Source organism: Chiloscyllium plagiosum, unplaced genomic scaffold, assembly GCF_037043375.1.
Source record: "Chiloscyllium plagiosum isolate Xiang-an unplaced genomic scaffold, Cpla_swu_hap1 HiC_scaffold_42, whole genome shotgun sequence".
Taxonomy (NCBI): domain Eukaryota; kingdom Metazoa; phylum Chordata; class Chondrichthyes; order Orectolobiformes; family Hemiscylliidae; genus Chiloscyllium; species Chiloscyllium plagiosum.
Window position 1 is genome coordinate 51,598,931 of NW_028270180.1, and position 22,417 is coordinate 51,621,347.

Sequence of the window (22,417 nt, forward strand, 5' to 3'; positions counted from 1 at the left end):
AATAGGGATAACCCCGGGAATTACAGGCCTGTTAGTCTTACTTCTGTGGTAGGCAAAGTAATGGAAAGGGTACTGAGGGATAGGATTTATGAGTATCTGGAAAGACACTGCTTGATTAGGGACAGCCAGCACGGATTTGTGAAGGGTAGGTCTTGCCTTACAAGTCTTATTGAATTCTTCGAGGAAGTGACCAAGCATGTGGATGAGGGTAGAGCAGTGGATGTAGTGTACATGGATTTTAGTAAGGCATTTGATAAGGTTCCCCATGGTAGGCTTATGCGGAAAGTCAGGGGGCATGGGATAGAGGGAAATTTGGCCAATTGGATAGAAAACTGGCTAACCGGTCGAAGGCAGAGAGTGGTGGTAGATGGTAAATATTCAGCCTGGAGCCCAGTTACAAGTGGAGTTCCGCAGGGATCAGTTCTGGGTCCTCTGCTGTTTGTAATTTTTGTTCATGACTTAGATGAGGGAGTCGAAGGGTGGGTCAGTAAATTTGCAGATGATACGAAGATAGGTGGAGTTGTGGACAGTGAGGAGGGCTGTTGTCGGCTGCAGAGGGACTTAGATATGATGCAGAGCTGGGCTGAGGAGTGGCAGATGGAGTTCAACCCTGCCAAGTGTGAGGTTGTCCATTTTGGAAGAACAAATAAGAATGCGGAATACAGGGTTAATGGTAGGGTTCTAAGTCAGGTGGAGGAACAGAGGGATCTTGGGGTCTATGTATATAGATCTTTGAAGGTTGCCACTCAGGTGGATAGAGTTTGTAAGAAGGCCTATGGAGTATTATCGTTCATTAGCAGAGGGATTGAATTCAAGAGTCGTGAAGTGATGTTGCAGCTGTACAGGACTTTGGTTAGGCCACAGTTGGAGTACTGTGTGCAGTTCTGGTCGCCTCACTTTAGGAAAGATGTGGAAGCTTTGGAGAGGGTGCAGAGAAGATTTACCAGGATGTTGCCTGGAATGGAGAGGAAGTCGTACGAGGATAGGTTGAGAGTTCTCGGCCTTTTCTCGTTGGAACGGCGAAGGATGAGGGGTGACTTGATAGAGGTTTATAAGATGATCAGAGGAATAGATAGAGTAGACAGTCAGAAACTTTTTCCCCGGGTACAACAGAGTGTTACAAGGGGACATAAATTTAAGGTGAAGGGTGGAAGGTATAGGGGAGATGCCAGGGCTGGGTTCTTTACCCAGAGAGTAGTGGGGGCATGGAATGCGCTGCCCGTGGGAGTGGTAGAGTCGGAATCATTGGCGACCTTTAAGCCGCATTTGGATAGGTACATGGATGGGTACTTAATCTAGGTTAGACGTTCGGCACAACATTGTGGGCCGAAGGGCCTGTTCTGTGCTGTATTGTTCTATGTTCTATGTCAGGACAGGCCAGGGAACTATCGACCGGTGAGCCTGACATTGATGCCTGGGCAAGTTGTTGGAGGGAATCCTGCGGAACAAGATGCGCGTGTATTCTGAAAAGCAAGGACTGAGTAGTTATAGTCAGCATGACTATATGCGTGGGAAATCATGTCTCACAAACTTGATTGAGTTATTTGAAGATGTATCAAAGAGGATTGATTAGGGCAGAGAGGTGGGCATGCTCTATGGAATTCAGTAAGGCGCTCGACAAGGTTCCTCATGGAAGACAGGTTAGCAAGGTTAGATCTCATGGAATACAGGGAGAACTAGCCGTTTGGATACAGAACTGGCTCAAATGTAGAAGGTAGGGTGGTGGTGGAGGGTTGTTTTTCAGATTGGAGGCATGTGACCAGTGGAATGCCGCAAGGATCAGTGCTGGGTCCACTTCTTTTCGTCGTTTATATAATATGATTTAGATATGAGCATAGGATGTATAGTTAGTAAGTTTGCAGATGACACCAATATCGAAGGTATAGTGGACAGCGAAGAGAGTTACCTCAGATGACAACAGGATGTTGTTCAGATGGGTGAGAAGTGGCAGATGGAGTTTAATTCAGATAAATGCGACGTGCTGCATTTTGGAAAACCAAATCTTAACAGGACTGATACACTTAGTGGCAAATTCCAAGATAGTGTTGATGAACAAAGATATCTTGCAGTGAAGGTTCATATTTCCTTGAACGTAGAGTTGCAGGTGGATAGGACATTGAAGAAAGTGTTTGGAATATATTCCTTTATTGATCAGAGCATTGAGTATAGACGTTGGAAGATCATGTACTGACATTGGTTAGGCCTCTTTTGGAATATTGTGTGCAATTCTGTTCTCCATCAATCGGAAGGATGTTGTGAAACTTGAAAGGGTTCAACAAAGATTGACAAGGATATTGCCAGGGTTTGAGCTGCAGGAAGAGAGCAAAAAGGCTGGGGCTTTCTTTCCCTGGAGCATCGGAGACTGAGGAGTGACCTCCGTAGAGTTTTATAAAATCATTGGTAGCATGGATAGGGTAAACAGACAAGGTCTTTTCCTGAGTAGGAGAGTCCAGAAATAGAGAGCATAGGTTGAGGTTGAGAGGGGAAAGATATAAAAGGGAACTAAGGAGCAACTTTTTCACGCAGAGAGTGGTGCGTGTATGGAATAAGCTGCCAGAAGTAGTAGTGGAGGCTGACAGTTATAGCATTTTAAAGGCATTTGGATACTTGACATGAATAGGAAGGATTTAGCGGGATATGGCCCAGGTGCTGGCAAGAGGGATAAGATTAGGTTCGGATATCTGGTCGGCATGGACAAATTTGACCGAAGGTTCTGTTTAGTGCTGTTCATCTGTGACTCTCAGTTTCGCTCTCTTCAAAGATAAATCTTAGTCTGTTTTATTTCAGTAAAGCTACAGCATTCAGTAGGCAACTGTTTTTATTCTTTAAATACACATCTTATGATACTTTGATTAAGTTATTTAAAATAAAATATGAGTACTAATTTATTCTAGAGTAGTGTTTTGTAAAGCTGTAAGACTGTGTGCCTTTTTCTGGGTCTGTGGACTGTTAAGGTGCAAAGATAGCCATTCGTATGTGCAGTGATGTGCTCTTCCTGTTGGATGCAGGAGACTAAGGAAAGTTTCACTGATCTTGATTGTCTGCAGGAAGTGAGGATGCAAATCCTGTAGGATTTCATGGATCAGATGGAGCGATGATTAAAGGTAATGAAGAATTTACAGGAGCCGGGGGGTGTGATAGGTGGCAGTTTCAGAAAGTTAGGAAAACTGCCGATCCAGTCAGGTAGATGGGTTTCCTCTCGGAAAGGGAGAAGTGGAGGACAAGTAGTGCAGGAGTCTTCTGTGGTTATTTCCATCTCAAACAAGTATACTGTTTTGGAAAGCATCGGGGGTCACACTCAGGGGAATATCACACTGACAGCCAAGTATCTAGTGTAATGTGAGGTATATCAGGTTCCACGCGATCGATGGTAATAGGGGGCTCTCTAGTCTGCAGCACAGACTGCAGTTTCTGTTGCTAACAGTGAGACATCAGAATGGGATGGTGCCTCCCTACAGTCTGGGTGAAGGATGGCTCTGAGGGTGCAGAGTATTCTGAAAGGGGAGAATGATCAGTGGGAGGTCGCTGTACATTGGTACCAATGACATAAGAGAAAAGAATGAGGTCCTGATGAGACAATACAGCAAATTAGCCTGGAGGATAATAAGCAGGTCCATGTGGGTAGTAATATCTGGATTACTCCCGGTGCCACATGCTAGTGAGAGTAGGAATAGCAGGGTAGAGCAGATGAATGCGTGGCCAAGGATCTGATACAGGGGAGAAGGATTCACATTTTTGGATCATTGGAATCTATGCTGGGGTAGAATTGACGTGCATAAGAAGGATGGATTGCACCTGAATTGGAAGGTGTCTAATATCCAAGCAGGGAGATTTGTTAGTGCTACTCGGGAGGCAGTAAGCCAGTGAGGGAGTGAGGGGAAACCTAAAGTGATAGTGAGAAAGGAGGTAAGTCTGAGGCTGGTACAGTTGAGAATTTAGACAGGCAAGGGCAAGGCACAGAATGAGGTAGGACTGACAAGGTTCAATAGACAGTAGGTGCAGGAATAGGCCATTCTGCCCTTTGAGTCAGCACCACCATTCATTGTGATCATGGCTGATCGTCCACAATCAGTATCCTGTTCCTGTCTTATCTCTGTAACACTTGATTCCATTATCTTTAACAGCTCTATCCATCTCTTTCTTGAAAGTATCCAGAGACTTGGCCTCCACTGCCTTCTGGGGCAGAGCATTCCATAAACGCTCCATTCTCTGGGTGAAGACGTTTCTCCTCAACTCTGTTCTAAATGGCCTTTCCCTAATGTTTAAACTCTGTCCTCTGGTTCTGGACTCACCCATCCGTGGAACCATGCTTCCCGCCTCCAGAGTGTCCAACCCTTTAATAATCTTGTAGCTCTCTATCAGATTCCCTCTAATTCTTCTAAACTCAAGTGTATACAAGCTCAGTCGCTCTAATCTTTCAACATATGATCATTCCGCCATTCCGGGAATTGACCGCATGAACCTACCCAACACTCCCTCAACAGCCACAATGCTCTTCCTCAACTGTGGAGACCAAAACTGCACACAATACTCCAGGTGCGGTCTTACCAGGGCCCTGTACAGTTGCAGAAGGACCTCTTTGCTCCTATACTCAATTCCTCTTGTTATGAGGGCCAGCATGCAGTGAGCTTTCTTCACTACCTGCTGTACCTGCATGCTTGCTTTTATTGACTGATGTACAAGAATACCTAAATCTCGTTGTACTTCCCCTTTACCAAACTTGACTCCTTTTAGATAGCAATCTGCCTTCCTGTTCTTGCTTCCAAAGTGGATAACCACACATTTATTCACATTAAACTGCATCTGCTATGCATCCGTCCACTCACCTAGCCTGTCCAAGTTAACCTGTATTCTCATAACATTCTTCTCACATTTCACCCTGCCACCCAGCTTTGTCATCAGCAAATTTGCTAATATTACTTTTAATACATTCATCTATAATGTATATTGTAAACAGCTGCGGTCCCAGCACCGAACCTTGTGGTACCCCACTAGTCACTGCCTGCCATTCCGACAGGAAGCGTTTATCACTACTCTTTGCTTCTTGTCAGCCAGCCAATTTTCAATCAAAGTCAGTATATTCCCCTTTGTAAATCCATGCTGACTCTGACGAATCCTATTACCGATATCCAAATGAGCCATAATTTCATCTTTTATAATTGACTCCAGCATCTTTCTCACCACTGACATCAAGCTAAACGGTCTATAATTCCTTGTTTTCTCTCTCCCATCTTTCTTGAAAATTGGGACAACATTAGCCACCCTCCAATCTAACTGTACATCTCCTGATTCTGTGTCTCCCCCTTCAAAAGGGGCTGAACGTCATCCCTCACCAACAGGGCCATCCCACCCCCTCTGCCCATCAGTCTGTCCTTTTGATAGCACTGCACTGCATTTATTTCAGTGCAAGAGGTTTGACAGGGAAAGCAGATGAGCTTAAGATATGGTTTTGAACATGGGATTGGGATATAGTGGGTATTACAGAAATGTGTCTTAGGTTGAAAAGGACAGGTAGCTTAATGTTCCAGGGAATAGATGTAAAAGTAAGGATAGAAAGGGGGATAAGAGAGAAGGTGGAATTGTGTTTTTGATTAGGGATAACATGATTGTTGTGCTTAGGGAGGATATTCATGAGGGTTCGCCCGGTGAACTTATTTGGGTGGAACTGGGAAATAGGATCAGGATGATCACCTTGTTGAGGTTGTCTGTGTAGGTTTCATCCGGGTGCTCTGGTTTCCTCCCACAGTCCAAAGATGTGCAGGTTGGGTGGATAATCCAGGCTGAATTGCCCATATTGTTCAGGGATGTGCAGGTTGGGTGGATTGGCCATGTGAAATTACCCATAGTTTTCAGGGATGTGCAGGTTGGGTGGATTGGCCATGGGAAATGCAGCGTTACAGGGGTAAGGTAGGAGGATCTAAGGGTCAGTGTGGATGTGATGGGCCGAATGGCCTGCTTCCACACTTGGGATTCTCTGACGATAATTCTACTAGTTTTAAAATAGTTGCAGAAAATAATAGACCAGATCTAAAAGTTGGTGTTCAAAGTTGGACAAAGGTGAATTTTGACGGTACAAGGCGAGAACTTTCAATATTTCTTTGCAACCAACCAGGTAAAGGGACGGCTGGAAAGTGGGAACATAAGAACAGAAGGAATAGGAGCAGGAGTAGGCCATCTGGGCCCTCAAGCCTGCACTGCCATTCAATAAGGTCAGGGCTGAGCTTTTCATGGCCTCAGCTCCACTTTCCTGCTCTCGCACCATAACCCATAATTCCTTTCCTGTTGGCAAATCTACATTTTGTGTTAAAGACATTCAAGTTGATAACGTCAACTGCTACATTCATCAGGGAATTCCACAGATTCATAACCCTTTAGCTGAAGAAGTTCCTCCTCAACTCTGTCCTAAATCAGATACCCCCTTATTTTGACGCTATTCTCTCTTGGTTGACCCCACCCACAGTGGAAATAACCTCCCTGCTTCTATCTTATCTATTCACTTCTTAATCTTATTTTTTCCAATACAACCTCCCATTCTTCTAAATTCCAACAAGTATAGTCCCAGTCTATTCAGTCTCTCCACATACACCAACCCTCTCAACTCCCGACTCAAACTCGTGACCTTCCTCTGCACCCCCTCCAGTGTCAGTACATCCTTGCTGAAGTGAGGAGATCAAACCTGTACACAGTACTCCAGGTGTGGCCTCACCAGCACCCTGTACAGCTGCAGCATAACCATCCCTCTAGCAAGGAAGGACAATAGACCATTCACCATCTCTTTTAGTCCCCTGGAATGCATTCCATCACAGCCAGGAGACCCGTGTACTTTTGGGCTGTTATCTTTCCCAACACTACCTCTTTACTGAGAATGACATTTTCCATGTCCTCATCTGCCATTGCCTCCATAGGCCTGTGAAAATGAGACAACAAGAGTACATAGACAGTATGTTCCTGTTCAGGCCAAGGCTGGTAGGTGTAGAGAATGCTGTGTGTCTAGAAAAATTGTGGGTCTGGTCAAAAAGATGAAGGAGGGATATGGCAGGTACAGACAGCTGGGTTTGAGTGAATCCCTCGGAGTTTCGGGGCAGTAGGAGTACACTTGAGGGAAAACAGGAGGGCAAAAAGCATACAAAAAGCTTTGGGGGAAAAGAGGTTTAAGGACAATCCAAAGAGATTCTACAAAACACTAAGGACAAAAGAGTAACCAGGCAGAGAATATGGACCCTGAAAGATCAACAAGGCTGTCTGTGGAACCACAGAAGGTGGGAGAGATTCTATCTGAGGATTTCATATCAGCTTTTACTGAAAGAGGATATGGAAGCTAAAGACTTTGGAGAAATAAATAGTGAGAACTTGACAACTGTCCATATTACAGAGGAGGTTGTACTGGATGTCTTATGCATAAAGCTGAGTAAATCTGTGGGACCTGATCAGGTGTATCCCAAATCTTTGTGGGAAGTTCGGGAAGTGATTGCTGGGCCCCTCGCTGAGATATTTACATCACTGATAGCCACAGGTGAGGTGTTGCTAGACAGCGCCATTATTTGAGAAAGATGATGAGGAAAGGCCAGGGAACAATACACTGATGAGCCTGAGGTTAGTGGCAGACAAGGTGTTGGAAGGAATTCTGAAGGACAGGTTTATATGTAATTGGAAAGGCAAGAAGTGATTAGGGACAGTCAGCATGGCTTTGTACATAAATCACTAACTTGGACTTCAGAAAGATATTCTAAAAGGTTCCACATAATAGACTGGTTAGCGAGTTAGACACCATGGGATGCAGAGAGAACCAGCTATTTGGATACAAATTGGCTGGAAAGTTGGAGACGGAGGGTAGTGTTTTTCGGACTGGAGGCCTGTGATGAGCAATATGGTGTAAGGATCGGTGCTGGGTCCACTGCTTGTCATCATTTATATCAATGATTACTATGTGAATATGTGAGGTATAGTTAGGAGGTTTACAGTAGACATCAAAATTGGAGGCGCACTGGACAGCGTAAAAGGTTACCTCCAAGTACAATGGGACTTCAATCAAATGGGCTGAGGATTATCAGATCGAGTTTATTTCAGATAAATGTGAGGTGCTCCATTTTGGAAAAGCAAATGAGGGCAGGAATTATACACTTAATGGGAAGATCCTGGGGAACGTTGCTGAACAAAGAGACCTTGGAGTGCAGATTCATAGTTCCTTGAAAGTGGAATCATAGGCAGGGTAGTGAAGAAGGTGTTTGGTGTACTTGCCTTTACTGGTCAGTGCATCGAGTAGTGGAGTTGGGACATCATTTTGCGGCTGCACAGCACATTGATTCAGCCACTTCTGGAATTCTGCTTTCAGTCCTGGTCTCTCTGCTATCGGAATGATATTGTGAAACTTGAAAGGGTTCGGAAAAGATCCGCAAAGATGTTGCCAAGGTTGAGGGTTTGAGCTATATAGGTAGAGGGTGAATAGGCTGGGGCTGTTTTCCCTGGAGCATCAGATACAATTGTGAGGGGCATGGATAGGGTAAAATCCCAATGTCTTATTCCCAGGATATGTGAGTCCAAAGCTTGGGGGCACAGGCTTCAGGCGTGAGGGAAAAGATTTAAAAGGGATCTAAGGAGCAATGTTTCCAGCTGAACATGGTACGTGTATGGAATGAGCTGCCAGAGGAAGTGTGGAGGCTGGTACAATTACCCAATTCTGCCTTTGAGATGTTTTATGTGATTAGCAAAAGTTTAGAAGGATATAGGCCAAGAGATGGCAGATGGGATGAGATTAATTTAGGATATCTGGTCAGCATGGACAAGTTGGATCGAAGGGTCTGTTTCTCTGCTGTACAACTTTATGGCACTTCTAAAATTAAGATGGGTTTGTCTTTGACGGAAAGTTAGCAGAAGATCAGATAATTCTCCTTGGAGCTGAGAAGGTTAGGCAGTGATTTCGACCAGGAGCAGATTTGTTTCCAGGATATTTAATTTACAGAGACAGGGAGAAATTATTAACGTCACAATTTTTAGTAACTACCTTCAAGTAACTGGCAAATAATGCAGGTTAAAAATGTGAAGATTATTTTACTCCCTAAGTTCTGATCATCTGGAACAGTTTGACCGAGAGCTGGAAGCAGATTCAGTAGTTATTGTCAAAACAAATTTGGACTTTAACTTTTTTAAGGAAGGATTTGGAGGGCTGCAGACAAATGGGAGGTGAGTTGGGATAGACTGGCACCATCTCCAGAGGGACAGAGTACAGCCCCATTGGGCTGAATAGCCCCAAACCCCTGTGCTCTGTGTTACTGCCCCATTCACTGTGAATGATGAAGCTCATACCAGGGCAGAGTCATAGAGACATACAGCATGGAATTAGACCCTTTGGTCGAACTGGTCCATGCCGACCAGATATCCCAAACTAATCTAGTCCCATTTGCCAACACCCTTACTGTTCACATACCCATCTAGATGCCAAATGGTGTAATTGTACCAGCCTCCACCACTTCCCTGAACAGAAGATTCCATATATGCACCAATCTCAGTGTGAAAAAAGTTGCCTCTTGGGTCCCTTTTAAATCTTTCCCCTCTCACCTTAAACCTACACCCTCTCGTTCTAGACTCCCCCACCCCAGGGAAAAGACCTTGTCTATTTTTCCCATCCATACTCCTCAGGATTTTATAAAGCTCTATGAGGTCACCCCTCAGCATCCGATGCCCTTGGGAGGAGCCCACTCATGTCACAATGGGGCCCGGATGATTGACAGCAGCTTCAGACCAATAGGAGAATTGGCATGATCCTCCAGCCAATGGGAGTGAATTGGGGTGGGTCCAGCAGGCCAACACGTGGCCATGAGCTGTGCAGTCACAGTGTCACGGTGAGGGGGGACCTTGTGAGTGTGAAGGGAGTGAGAGAGACTGCAAAGTCTGGGGAAGAAATGGAGCAATTGTGGACTCGGACGGTTTATAAATGCACGGTTTTAGGCTGCTAGACCTGAATTAGAAATTCCTGGTAAATTAGAACCAAAAGAACTGCGGATGCTGTAAATCTCTCACAACAACCAAAAGGTACTGGAAAAGCTCAGCAGGTCTGGAAGCACCTGCGAAGGGAAATCAGAGTTAACATTTTGGATCCGCTGACCCTTCCTCAGAACTGATGTTACTGAAAAGAAATGTCGGTTTATATGCAGAAGGTAGGGGTGAAGGAGTAAATGATCGGTGGGGATAGAGTCCAAACAGATGGGAGCAGTTGGACAAAGGAGTGGATAACGATCTGACAGGAGGAGGGTGAATAGCTGTTTAAGGGGACTGTTCGTGGCTAACCATAGATAATGTGTAATGGCAGGCTATGTGATAACAAGGACTGGTATGTGGGTTAAGAGGCTAGGGCGCTAGGACATAGCAGAGTTCAGGACCTAAAATTATTGAATTTGATACTGGGGCTAGAGGGGTGCAGGGTCCCCAAGTAGAAGATGAGGTGTTGTTTGCATTCACCTGTGGCGCTGGAAAAGCACAACAGGTCAGGCAGCATCTCAGGAGCAAGAGAATTGACGTTTTGGGCATATTCCTTTCTTCAGGAATGCAGGGATTTGGGGGGGAGGGGTGAGTAAGAGGGCTGAGAGTTAAATAAGAGGGATGTGTGGGGTTGGTGGGAAGGGAGCTAGGAAGGTAATAGGTAGATGTAGGTGGAGGGTAATGGAGAGATGGTGGAGTGGATAATTGGAAAGGAAGATGGACAGGTGGGACAGTTCAAGAGGGTGGTGTCGAGTTGGAGGGTTGGATCTGGGATAAGGTAAGGGAGGGGAGATGAGGAAACCTTGATTCTGTGGTTAAAGGGTCCCAATGTGGAAAATGAGGTTTTCTTCCTCCAGGCGTCGGGGGGCTGGGATTTGGTGGTGGAGGTGGCCCCAGGACTTGCATGTCCTTGGCGGAGTAGGTGGGGAAGTTGAAGTGGTCAGCCACAGGATGGTGGGGTTGGTTGGTGCATGTGTCCCAGAAATGTTCCCTGAAACATTCCACAAGTTGGTGTCCTGACTCCCCAGTGGAGAGGAGACCACATCGAAAGCAAAGGCCATAATAGGTGAGGTGTTTGGATGTGCAGGGAAATCTCTTGCTGGATGTGGAAGGGTCCTTTGGAGGTGAGGGGGGAGGTGTGGGCACAGGTTTTACACCTCTTGCATTGACAAGTGAAGGTGCTGGGAGTGGAGGGTAGGTTAGTGGGGAGCATGGGTCTGACTAGGAATTCACAGGGAATGGTCTCTGTGGAATGCTGAAAGAAATGGAGAGGGAAATATATCTCTGTTGGGATCTGATTGTAGGTGGTGGAAATGGCAGAGGATGATGCGTTGTACCTGGGTGGAAGGTAAGGACTGGGGGGATTCTATACTTGCTGCAGTTGGAGAGGTGTGGTTCAATGGCAGAGGTGTGGGAACTGGTGGAGATACACTGGGGAGTATTGTTGACCACATGGGAGGGGAAATTGCAGTCCTTGAAATACGGGGCGTTTTGTTGTGTTCTGGAATGTTCTGCCAGCTTGCATCAAGCTTCACTGGAACACTGCAGTAAGCATGAGACAGAGATTTTGGCCAGGGAACAGACTCGTGTGTTAAAGAGACTGGCAACTGGAAGCTCAGGGTCTGTTTTGCAGCAAAACGTAGATCAGCAGCTGCCATTTCAAGCATCTTCACTGAGTTGCTGCCAGACACAGGTTCCTGTCCCCTCCATTAGCAGCTATGCACTCTCCCAGCAAGATTGTTATCCACTCCTTTGTCTTTCCAAATGTTACTGTCTCTTTTGGGCTCTGTCCCCACCAATTATTTACTCTTTAACCCCTATCTCCTATAGTCCAAAGATATGCAGGTCAGGTGAATTGGCCAAGCTAAATTTTCCGTAGTGCTCAGGGATGTATAGGTTAGGTGCATTAGTCAGGAGAAATGTAGAATAATAGCGTCGGGGAATGGGTTTGGTTGAGAAACTCTTCAGAGGGTGGGTGTGGACTTGTTGGGCCGAATGGCCTGTTGCTACACTGTAGGGATTCTAATTTTCCCAGCTGCCATTGGTTCTGAGGAAGAGTCACTTGACCTAGAATGACCCTTAGTGTGTGCAGGAGGAGGAAACGGGAAAGGGGAGTTGGATCCGGTTTAGACTGGGAGGGTTTAATTACACTCTGTACAGGTATTTTGGCCTGAATTAGAAACTCTTGGTCCCACGTTTATAGCAAATGGGAAAATGGCTGTGGCCCTCAGGCAGTGATAGGTCCTGGGTTATGGCCACCATCTTTATTTGGGGGCAAGGTACAGTGAGGCGCATGGACATGTAGTCTTCCTGGGTGGGGGAGGGGTGATTTGAAGAGGAGCATTTACATATCAAACACATACCAAGAGAAATGCTTGCCTTCAATATTCATCTTGCACTGACTATGAGCTTTGTTTTGTGAATTCATTTTATAGGATATTAATTGAGAATAATTGAGACAGGTATCTCAAAAGCAATTTTCTATCGTCATCAGGATCTGAATACCATTGACATTTAACTGTGGAAAGGAGAAAGGTTTGTCTGTTCTGTCTGTGGGAATGTATCTTTTTTTTCGAGCAAAAAGCAGAAAGATGTTCAAATTAGTGGTTGGATCACCCTTGGGGTTTGTGCTCTGTTCTGGGCCCTGCAGCTGTGGAAGGAGATATTGCCCTGAGAGGGAGCACAGATTTATTCAAATTACACCTCGTCTCTTTGTAGGAAATGTCAGATTTTGTCCCAGTGACCCACTTCATGATGTTAGCCTATAAACTCCTTATTTTCAATTGACTGCAAACTTCTCATTAAAATTCCTTGTGGAGTCAAATTCCAGCACCATTTCAGGTGGAATGCTCCAGATTCTGACAACTGTCTGTTCATCCAGAAACTGCTGAGGTCTATGTTGACTCTGGGGTTACAAAGGGCTGAATTGAAAGATGAGATGCACTTCCTGAGCTCCCATTGAGATGCATTGGAACAGTACAGGAGGCTGAGGGCAGTGTCGGTGTGAGAAGGCAATGAAAATGACAGGGCTGCGCTGCGAGTGCTGCATGGCTCAATGTGTGTTTTGGAGTTGGGTGTAAAGAGAGCGTGGCGAGACAGGGAAAAGGTGAACCACAGCTTCAGTTTTAGTTCAGGCCATTCAGAAATTCACATGGTCCCAATGGGAACAGCCAGTTTGTAAGCGAAACCTGCTGAGATATTTATAAGTTTTTAAAAGTATAAAATGTCAGCTTAAGTAAATATTGGGGCTTTTGATTATAATGGAAATGTTTGAAGTGAAGGAAGGTTTCTCGCTCATTTAAATTCTCTTAATTGGAATAAGTAGCTGAATCTCGAGACGCATTGTTACTGGAGCCCTCAGACCCGTGGTGTGCTCCTCTTGTACAATGTGGGGAATAAGGCCCGCTTCCAGTGTCGCTGACGGCTGTGTGTGCAGGAAGGGTTCGCATCTGCAGCTACTGGGAAACTGCTTTTCAGAGCTGGAGCTGTGAGTGGACTTACTGTGGAGCATCTGCGATACTGAGAATGTTATGGACAGCACGTTTAGTGAGTTAGTCACACTGCAGGTGTGGGTTACACAGGCAGAAAGGGAATGGGTGACCATCAGATCAAGGGAAAGGCTCAGGAAGGAAGTGCAGGATTCCCCAGTGATCATTCCCCTTCTCAAACAGATATTGTGCACCACTTGGGATTCTATAAGGGGGGGGGGGGGTAACAGGTGGGGTAGCCTCTCAGGGGAACTCAGCAACAGGCAGGTTAATGACACCACAGATAGCTCCGCTGCACAGAACGGGAGGAAGGAAAATGGCAGAGCTATAATGACAGGCGATCCAGTAGTCAGGGTCAGAGACATGCGTGTCTGTGGCCACAGATATGAATCCAGGACAATGGAATTGAACCTAGGTCCATTTATTGATAGGTGTACAGACCAATAAAGGTCAGCGTCCCAAATGCAACCTTCAGCACTTGATTACCCTGAAGCTCTACTTTCCAGGAACTGTGCACTTGTTCTGAGCCCTTCAGAGAGATTGAAGGGGGTAGGGAGAAAACAGGAACAGGGTTGCGTTGTGATCTACAAAATAACGGTCACACTCCGCTCTCAGTCTCTCCCCTCTGTCTCCCACCTCCCATCGTACCTCCTCCCCAACGCAGGGAAAATACCTTGTGTATTTACCGTATCCATGCCCCTGCTGATTTTATAAACCTCTATAAGGTCACCCATCAGCCTCTGAACCTTCAGGGAAAACAGTGTATTCATCCGCTCCCTGTAGCTCAAATCCTCCAACCCTGGCAACATGCTTCTAATTCTTTTCTGACCCTTTTCAAGTTTCACAATATTGTTTTGATAGGAAGGAGATCAGAATTGCATGCAATATTCCAAGCGTGACCTAACCAATGCTCTGTACAGCCGCAATATATCCTCCCAACTCCTATACTTGGTGCTCTGACCACTAAAGGATAGCATACTAAACACCTTCTTCACTATCCTATCTACGTGCGATTCTGCTTTCAAGGAGCTCTGAATCTGTTCTCCAAGGTCTCTTTGTTCAGCAGCACTCCCGAGGACCTTACCATTAAGTGTATACATCCTGCTAATATTTTGCTTTTCTAAAATGCAGCACCTCACATTTATCTAAATTAAACTCCATCTGCCAGTCCTCAGCACATTCAACCATCTGATCAAGATCCCATGTAATCTGAGGTAATCCTCTTCACTGTCCACTGCACCTCCAATTTTGGTGTCATCTTACTAACATTACTTCTTATATTCACATCCAAATCATTGATATAAATTATGAAAATTAGTGGATCCAGCGCCGATCCTTTGTGACACCCCACTGGTCACAGGACTCCAATCTGAAAAGCAACCTTCCACCACCACCATCTGTTTTTTACCTTTGAGCCAGTTCTATATCCAAATGGCGAGTTCTCCCCGTATTCCATGAGATCTAACCTTGCTAACCAGTCTCCCATGGGGAACCTTGTTGAACGCCTTACTGAAGTCCATGTAGACCATTTCCACTGCTTTGCCCTCATCAATCCTTTTGTTGTTACTTCAAAAAAATTGACTCAAATTCATGAGACGTGATTTCTCATACACAAAGCCATTATTAATATCCAGGAATTAACTCTGTACATTGGGGTCTGCGTCACCCAGTTATGGGTGTTAATATTCTGGATAAAGTTCACGTACACCAGCTTTATGTTAGTGACTGTGTATTGAGTCTTGTTGATATCACCAACACAGGTGAGTTCCATTTGAAAGGCAGTCCCTATATCCCTAACCCCGCTCCCATCTGCTCTGTCTCCTCCATCCCCACCGTAGAAAGTAAGTGGGAGGAGTTCATGGAGTTTCCATGTGAGTGAGATTGAGAAAATCTTCCCTTCTTTCCACTAGCCCACAAAGAAGTGTGATAGTCTCCTTACTACCATTAAGTGTATACACCCTGCTAATATTTGCTTTTCGAAAATGCAGCACCTCACATTTATCTAAATTAAACTCCATCTGCCTCTTGGGTTCAGGGTTTGGTAACAGCGGCTTTGAAGAGGCTGATTGGAAAACGTGCCCAAGCCTCCAGGCCATACTATTTCCCGCTGTCCCTGCCTGATCCTCAACAGAACCTTCCTGTAGTTTCTCTCCTGTCAGACTCTCCCATTGTTCAGTTTGTCCAGGATCCCCTCCTGCTGCTGCACTGCTCCTGTCCCTCAATGACCTGCCCATCCCCCAGTGTCCTCCACATTCATTCATTGGTTACAATCCCATTGTCCCAGTCCTCCAGCCCCGCCCCTTCCACCCTATTGGGCAGCAGCTGCTGTCAATCACCCAGGCTTCTGTGTGATCTAGAGCATGTGCTGTAGGAGGGGAGACCAGTGCACGGGCGCAGTGCTGGGCAATTATTGGCGTATGTGCAGGGTGGGTCAGTGCCAGGGAGGGAGGCTGTGGGTGTGTGGGTTTAATCTGTCATTGGTAGTTCCTCCCTCTGAAAACAGGACCCAGCGGAATGACCCCTCCTCTGGTATCCTGACGAATGGTCAAAGTATCAATGAGGAAGCATTTTGCAGAAAGTTATCAGAACTCTTGTGAAGATTCAGGAATGTTATGGAAAGGGACAGGGGTGGGCCTGTAATTAGAGTTCTAATCTGTTTCATTTTAGTTCAGATATGATTTGGCCAGTGTGTGCAGGATGGTTCTCATCAGAGGTCGGAGTGGGGGAAATGAGTAAAACGTTTCAGATTGGGGGGAAAAAAAATCAATGCGCGTCTAACCAGGAAGGAAACCCTGGGAGGTGGGGGGAGGATTCATTAACACCCCGGAGGCTCTGAGTCAGACTCATTGATTTGATTAGATTTCCTACAGTGTGGAAACAGGCCCTTCAGCCCAACCAGTCCACACTTACCCTCCAAAGAGCAACCCACCCAGACTCATTTCCCTCTGACTAAAGCACCGAACACTATGGGTAATTTATCATGGCCAATTCACCTGACCTGCACTGTCAGTCTTTGGATTGTGGGAGGAAACCGGAGCACCCGGAGGGGTGCCCACGCAGACACGGAGAGAATGAGTCCGAGGCTGGAATCGAATCTGGGACCCTAGTGCTGTGAGGCAGCAGTGCTAACTACTGTTCCACCATGCCACCCCTTTTATTGGTTCTTCGTCTGCAGACAGGAGCGAGGAAACTGAATTCAAAGAGAGGAGAGAGTGTTAGAACTGGGTGTGGAGGGAAGGAGTGAGGAGATTGGTTTGGATTTAAGTTCACAGAAGAGAGTAATTGTGAGACTGAGATTTAAACCTTTGCGGGGAAACAAAGAAACTACAATTTAATACTATAATTTTCTTATGATTTTCCATCCTGTATTAATAGTGGTGACCTGTTTTCTTTATTGTAGGGTTCTGAAAGGGCGGATTTGTGGTTGAGAAATTCAAAGTGAACTTTCTGTTCAGTTTTGAGAGTTACTTGATCCGTGCCGATCTGAATATCATTGGCCTTTTCATGTGGAAGGAAAGGTGTGTATTCTGTCCGTGGGCGAATATTTCAAATGTCAGTGACTGGAAAAATTACTGAGACAAAGCCAAGTACATGTCAGCATGGTGATTGTGGAGAGAGAATTCATTTGTTGTGAAAAGTCTGAAAAAAACATGGCACATTTCCCAGGAACAATTAAGCTACAGAATTGTTTTGTATGAGGACAAGTTTTTAATTAATCATGCAACCAGAAAGACACCACGATACCTGCACCATGGAAAAAAAACTATGAAACCGGGACTGTTGTAAAGGGGTTAATTTTCGATCATGGCTTTTAATCCATTGGCGTTGTCACATCGGCTCCAGCGCCTTTGGGAAACACTGGAAATGTGATGAATGTAATGTAGGTTTCAATTATTAAACTGTAAAAAGTGCAGAAGAAATTTACAGGGTTTTTTGCCAGGGCTCAGGGGTCTGAGTTATCGGGAGAGGTTGTGCAAGTGAGGATTTATTTTTTGTTTAGAGCAGAGGAAACAGAAGGGGGATCTTTTCTGGAAGTGTATAAGAGGCTTTGATAAGGAGAATGCATTCAGTCTTTTGCCCAGGGAATCAAGGACTGGAGGGCATCAGTTTAAGATTAGAGGAGAAATTATGAAAGGGAACCTGAAGGGCACCTGTTTTACACAGAGGGTGGTATGTATATGGACTGAGCTGCCAGTGGAGGTGGTTGAGGTGGGTACATTAACAACATGTAAAAGACATTTGGACAAATACGTGGATAGCAAAGGGTCAGAAGCAGCTGGGCCAAGTGCAGGGAAATGGGGTTAGTGTGGATGGACATTCTGGTCAGTATGGGCCAGTTTGGGCCAAAGGGCCTGTCTCTGCTGTAGGACTCTGACTCCAAGTATATTTACTATTTCTCCCGCTATCTCTGGTAGCACCCTGGGAAGTATTCCATCAGGGCAAAGAGACTTGTCTACCTTTAGCTCTATTAGCTTGTCCAACTCTAACGCTTTCGTGATAATGATTGTTTCTAGGTCCTCACCTTCCTCAGTCTCCTTATCAATTACTGGCATGTTCTTCGTGTTCTCCACTGTGAAGACTGACTGCTGTGTACTCATATTCCTGAACTCTGCTGGATAGGAATAACTGGGCACAGAACTCTGAGGGGTCTTCTTTGAGTCTTTATTGATGATACATGGTAGTTACCTGGATAGTGTACATGCAGAACACCTCCAGGCAACATCAGGTAACTCCCCGCCTGTCCGATGTGCCGCTCCCATTCTTATACCTTTGTGGTTTGTGGTTTTGAATGGACGCTGTCGCTCAATATTATCTCCAAGGCAACGGCAGTTAAAAAGTCCAGTTCAGTTCAGCATTTTGTGGTTAAACCACACACCCCTCCCTCACACCCCTGTGGCTCAGTCAGGTATCTGACAGGCAGTTCAGTTTCAGTGGGGCTGTCTGTCAGGATTCTGATGTGGAAGAGCCAGTGTTGGAGTGGGGTGGGTAAAGTTAAAAACCACACATCATCAGGTTATAGTCCAACAGGTTTATTTGGAAGTACAAGCTTTTGGAGTGTGCTGTGATTTGTAACTTGATCAGGATTATCTCTAGGGTAACAGTTAAGTGCTTCAACAATTACAGACGCCATATGTTCCCAACACAATAGGTTTCCCTCTAGCAGGGTAAACTGCTATTCTGGCCCTGGGGATAGCTACTCATCACTTTTCTCCCCCAATTCCATCTAGCTTTCTGTTGATCTTTAAAGATTTTCTAATCTCCTAGTTTCTCCTTGGTCTTTGCCAATTTGTATGCTTTCTATTTCAATTTCATAGACTCCCTTATTTCCTTAGCCACCCATGGCAGATTACTCATTTTCCTACAGTCCTCCCTTTTCACTGATATATACTTTTGCTGAGCAGTATGAAAAATCCTTTGATATTCCTCCACTGTCTGTCAACTGTCCCACCCTAAAGTCTTTGCTTCCAGTCTACATTAGCCAACTCCTGCCTCATCCTATTGTAGGTCTCCTTTATTTAAGCACAGGATCTTGGGATTGGATTTAATCTTCCCGCTTTCCTTCTGTATTCTAAATTCAACCATACTTAACACAAGTCTTTTATCAGATTACGAGGTGAGGCGATGTTACCTGGGTGTTTTTGTTTTTCATTGTCAGAGACCTTCGCTTTGTGATAAATTATAGGATAGATATTCACAACAGAGTATTCTGGATGGTGTGAATGTACTACACAGTCTAAAACTATAAAACACTGTCTCCCCTCAGTTTTCATGATTTGGGGATGCCGGTGTTAGACTGGGGTGTACAAAACGTTAAAAATCACACAACGCCAGGTACAGTCCCTCAGGTTTAATTGGAAGCACACTCGCTTTCGTAGTATCGCTCCTTCATCATGATCCAATTAAACCTGTTGGACTATAACCTGTTGTTCTGTGATTTTTAACTCACCTCAGTTTAAAATTGCAAAATCATTATCTCCCACATACTTCCTCACTATCTCAGTTTGGAACGCTAATCCACCTGACTATCCTGCTTTTTCCAAAAATCTCCTTTGGTGAAGGTGGTGAGTTTTGGATTCAGCTTTCCAGTTATGACCGTAAGAAGATAAGCTCTGGGCACAGGAGAGGCAATGTAGCCCTTCGAACCAGCTCCACCATTTAATACCATGATGATTGAGCTTCCCTCGGTCTCAGCTGGATTTTCCTGCCCGCTCTCTCTCACCCTTCAACTCATTACAAATTCAACATCTGTATCTCTTCAGTAAATTTGCTCATTGTCCTGGCATCCACCGCATTTTGAATAGGGAATTCCACAGATTCACAGCACTTTGAGATAACTACATTCTTCTTCATGAGAATAGAATAGAATCCCTACAGTGCAGAAACAGGGTACTCGTCCATGGAGTCCGTACCAACCCGATAATGAGCATCCCATTCAGACTCACCCGTTCCCTGTATTTCCCATGGTTAATAACTTAACCTGCACAGGCATGGACACTGTGGGAATTTAGCACAGCCAATCCACTTAACCTGCACATCTTTGGACTGAGAAATGAAACTAGAGCACCCAGAGGAAACTCGCACAGACACGGGGAGAATGTGTAAACTCCACACAGTCGCCTAAGGCTGGAATCAAATCCAGGTCCCTGACGCTGTGAGTCAGCAATGATAACCATTGAGCCACCTCTGCTTAAAATCATCTCCTCCTATTAACCACCCCACGCCACAGTTGGCTGAAAAATCTATATTCCTTACATCAGAAAATCAGGTTGTGGAAGCAGATGTCTCAGTAAAATGCAGTGACAGTCCATATGTTCTGTGTGTCTGAATGGGGATCCTATAAACAACACCCTCCAGTCCACACTTTTCATTTTCTTTCCAGAGACATGGCTCCAATGGCTTCATGGGGACTACAACTCCCACAATCCATGAGGCAGGGACCACACGTGTGTGGGGAAACTGCGGGTTTTGGAGCATGTGCTTTGGGTAAGTTTACTTTGCAGAAAGTATTTCACACTGTGATTGGCTGGAGGAGGAATGCATCTGCTTATAGTATTGATCAGTTGGGGAAGGGGGTCAAAGTGTCACTACATCCATGGAGGACCACTCTCCATCCCCAATTCATTGTAATGGTGGGAATCAACTAATGGGGAACAAAGAAGGATCTGACCCATTCTCCAAGACTGAAGGTTCCTCTTCTGTCCAGGATCTGCCACCTCCCTGTCTTTTTCCTTTTGTTTCATTCTGCTGTTACATTATTGACTTGCAGCAACTGAAGGGAAAGGAAGTGAACCCAGAAAGGATGCAGAGTCTAACCAGGGACGGGAAGTGGTGGCATGGATCTGTTTATCAGTAACTCCATGAGAATGGGGAGGGTGTACATTAGGGGATAGTAGAGTCAGAATGGAGGGAGAGCGTAAGTGGGCTGGGGGAAGCTTTGGGGGAAGAAAGGGGAAAAATATTCCAGAGAAACGAGAATTGTCTGCTCTGAATTTCTAATCTGTACATATTCCTTTATACAGGGTGCTAGATGGTGAAGATTTGCAGACTGAAACCTCAACATCATGTGCCGATCGTGATTAAGTTAACCAGCATTTGAAGAACCAAAGATGGAGAATCACTCGGCCAAAATCCTGCAACACTCTCCCTCCCAGCATTGTCGGTTTATTTGCACCAAATGACTGTGAATGGAACAAGACAGCAGCCTACGACCATCTTCTCAAGGGTAACGAGAGATGGGGAATAAATGCTGGCTGAGCCAGTGAGGCCCATATCCTGGAAACGGTTTCTATCTCTAGTTGCTGAAACCCAATTGATGTTACTGCAGGATGAAGAGGGAGGCTGAGTGCATCCTCCAGGAAGAGCACCATCACATTACCCCTGCCTACACCCACACAGTAACACCGCAACACCACTGGAACAAAAGGCAGTGAAGCCAAAGGAGGACTTAGATATAGTTCTTCGAGGTAAAGTCATCAAAGGGGATTGGAACACAGCAGGAGCAGGAGACTGAGCTGGATGGTCAGCTGCTTCCCATTGAATGGTGGAGCAGGATTGAAAGGCCGAATGGCCTCCTGCTGCTATCTCCCAGGTATGTATATAGCCATGGAGCCTGGGTAGGAAGAAGTGGGCAGGGCAGGGATTCTCCAGGAGATTGCACTTCCACATCAGTTTTCAGTGAGGGATGGTTTGATGGATTTTATTTAACAGTTAGGTCTTTCACACAAGGATTGTGACTTTGTTTTGCTTTAAATGTAAACGTTTATTCCACAATAAATAAATCTAAAAGAAAAGACACGGAATATCTAAATATAAAAGTTTTAAAATTTCAAATGCCCTTTAGAACAAAATCGTGTCTACTCCCGTACACCATCACTACCCAGTTACTCACACTCCAGGGAAACATTCCCTCCCTTTCTGAACCTTTGGTTTGCTTTTACTGCTTCTCAGTTCGCGCTCTGTGTGCTGTGAAGCGTTCTTTTCTCTCCTGCACAGAAGTGTTATCACATACGGCGGAGCAACCTTCCCACCATCAATATTCCGCGCGGGAGTCGAACACGATCATGACAGCAGAGACATTTTGAAATATTTGGAAGTATCTCACACCACAGTTAGTTCCCTGGGAAGCAAACCCATTTTACTTTTGTTTTCGACATCAATATACAGTGGACACGGAAACAGCATTTTAACAAGCTGCAGCATTGGAGTTGATCAGCAGAAATGGTAGTGGTGGGATTCGAACCCGCGCCCCTTTCGAGACTGGAACCAACGCCTTAGACCGCTCAGGCCGTGTTCCGCATCATACCGTGCAGCACAGTTTCAGTCACTGTGTCTGTGTTTTTTTTTTCAGAATAGGAGTCCCAAAGAATGTTCTCCACCCTAAAATCGGAGGTAACATTACAATCCGAGAACGACAGATCACATTGAGAGAATGCTTGACCTCGGAGCCAGTTCGA

General features: G+C 45.3%; 1 long non-coding RNA gene across 2 annotated transcripts in view; it reads left to right on the forward strand.

The window, feature by feature from the left end:
* Positions 1-21,117, forward strand: part of LOC148137769 (uncharacterized) — a 28,071-nt gene extending 6,954 nt beyond the window's left edge. The window contains exons 1-3 of one of the 2 annotated variants that reach the window (XR_015754070.1): positions 16,927-16,981; positions 20,344-20,447; positions 20,984-21,117. This is a non-coding gene — a long non-coding RNA (uncharacterized LOC148137769). Of the gene's footprint in view, positions 1-16,926; positions 16,982-20,343; positions 20,448-20,983 lie in introns of those variants that run through there. The other variant, XR_015754069.1, reaches the window with a different exon arrangement.
* Positions 21,118-22,417: the final 1,300 nt, after the last annotated feature.